We start from the raw sequence: 2,196 nt of genomic DNA, 5'->3' as shown, positions 1-2,196 counted from the left end.
ATTGTGGCCACAGGAAGCAGAGGAGGCCAGGTGGGGGTGATGAAGGGTGGGGGTGGGAAAGCGTATATCGCAAATTACCGGTTGTTTTATCTCCCACTGGAAGCTCTATGAAGCTGCTTTCTCGTATCCCGTTTGCTGGTCTCCGATAGGAGTCCAAGTTGGCGGATCCATGCTGCGTTAGCTGGTAGGGGACCTCTGCATGAATCTCTTCTCGCTCTCCGTTCTCTGTCAGTTTTCTCACTCCATTTGGTGCTTGGCTGAGTTCTTTATCGCTTCATTTGATGTTTTAGGGTTTCAGTATTGTTGTTTTCTCTGTTTGGCTTAGTTTTTCAGATCTTTGCTATGGAGGGACGGCGTGGTGCTTCTGCCTACAGCGCCATTTTCCCAGAAGTCCAATCCACAGGAATTTTAATGGCTGATTTTTCAGAAGTAGATCGCTAGGCCTTTTTTCTGAGGCAATTCTGGGTAGATATGAGCCAACAACCTTTTGATTAACAGTCGGCCATATAAGCTGTTGCACCACCCAGGGACTCATAGTTTTTTTTTAGGAAACAAAGTCTGCTTTAAATAGTACAAAATCAAAGACATAACATTTTTACATCACAGACATCTTTATTTTACACCTGTTATGCCATGAATTCATAGGGAATAGGTTCCTGCGGCTCAGGCTCCTTTCTGTTGGTTCTCACAAGGTTCTTCTCTGGGTGGAGCAGACTGCTGCTTCAGTTGAACCCAGGTACCTTTCTCTTTGGCTTCCTTCTTTTTCTGATCTTTTTCCTTCACACGTTTCAAGATGCTATCTCAGCTCTTAAGAGTGCTTAATGTGCTCAATACGCACGTTAATTCTCTTGGCAAGAATCTTGCTCTTAACTTTTTGGTTCACAACAATGCCAACAGCATGCTGGGTAACATCGTAGACTCTTCCAGTTTTGCCATGGTTAACGCTTGTGGGGCATTCCTTTTTGAACAGTGCCCATTCCCTTGGTGTCTACAATATCACCCTTCTTGTAGATTTGCATGTATGTGGCTAAAGGAACAACTCCATGTGTTCTAAAAGGCCTAGAGAACATATAGCGAGTGTCTCTCCTCTTTCCCTTTGTGTTCATCATTTTGGTGAATTACTGCAAGATGGCAGTGTTGGCCGAAAGGAAAGAAGTGGAGCCACGGTGTGTGACTTACAAGGTCCAGGGGCTGGCTGCCTGCGGCACTGCCTGAATGAAACGCCAGCCCAGAGCGACTCTGCTGGGGAAGGGAATCCTTCTGAGAACAAGAAGGGTCTGTGAGGATAGTACCCTTTCTTACGAAAAAGACATTATCAGCCAACAATATCTGACACTTGGACCTTGTCAGACAGCCCGGGAAGAGGGACTCATAGATTTTTTAATATTTTTAATTCCATGGAATCCTAGTTTTTTTTTTGTGATATTGTATCTTTTAAAGTAAATACAATGAGATATAAATTATGATTATGTATTTGGATATCTATACCAGGCAGAGCAAACACATTTTTAAAATAATTTTGTTTTAATTTAATTGGCTTTATGAAAATATTGTTTTAGTAAATACAGCATTTTATTGTTTTATTTCATGACCTTAGTACAGCTGGATTCTGACTCTAATTTTATTTTCTGGTATAATCACTTTAATTTTGTGGCATGCAGGTACCAGGGATGTATGCATGTATTTATATATGTGTTATTGTTTTTTGTTAGCTGCCATCCAGTTGGTTCTGGCTCACAGTGACCCTACGTACAACAAAATGAAACAGAGCCCTGTCCTGCACCATCCCCACAATCATTATACTTGCGCCTATTGTTGCAGCCACTGTGTCAATTCATCTCATTGAGGGTCTTGCACTTTTTTGCTGACCCTCTACTATACCAAGCGTGATGTCCTTCTCCTGATAAGATACCCACGATGTGTGAGTTGAAGTCTCGCCATCCTCACTTCTAAGGAGCATTCTGGCTGTACTTCTTCCAAGACTGATCTGTTCCTTTTTCAGGCAGTCCGAGGTATATTCAATATTCTTTGTCAACACCGTAATTCGAAGGTATCAATTCTTCGTTCTTCATTGATTGTCCAGTTTTCACATGCATATGAGAGTGTTGAAAATACCATGGCTTGGGTCAGGCACACCATAGTCCTAAAAGTGCCATCTTTGTTCTTTAACACTTTAAGGGGCCTTTTTTTTAGCAG

At 42.0% G+C, this 2,196-nt stretch overlaps 1 pseudogene; it reads right to left on the bottom strand.

The window, feature by feature from the left end:
* Nucleotides 1-626: 626 nt before the first annotated feature.
* Nucleotides 627-1,109, bottom strand: LOC101352956 (60S ribosomal protein L21 pseudogene; annotated as a pseudogene).
* Between the last annotated feature and the right edge of the window lie 1,087 nt (nucleotides 1,110-2,196).

This window comes from Trichechus manatus, unplaced genomic scaffold (assembly GCF_000243295.1).
Source record: "Trichechus manatus latirostris isolate Lorelei unplaced genomic scaffold, TriManLat1.0 scaffold00012, whole genome shotgun sequence".
Taxonomy (NCBI): domain Eukaryota; kingdom Metazoa; phylum Chordata; class Mammalia; order Sirenia; family Trichechidae; genus Trichechus; species Trichechus manatus.
Note: the sequence above shows the minus strand (reverse complement) of the source record. Positions and strands in the feature narration are given on the sequence as shown.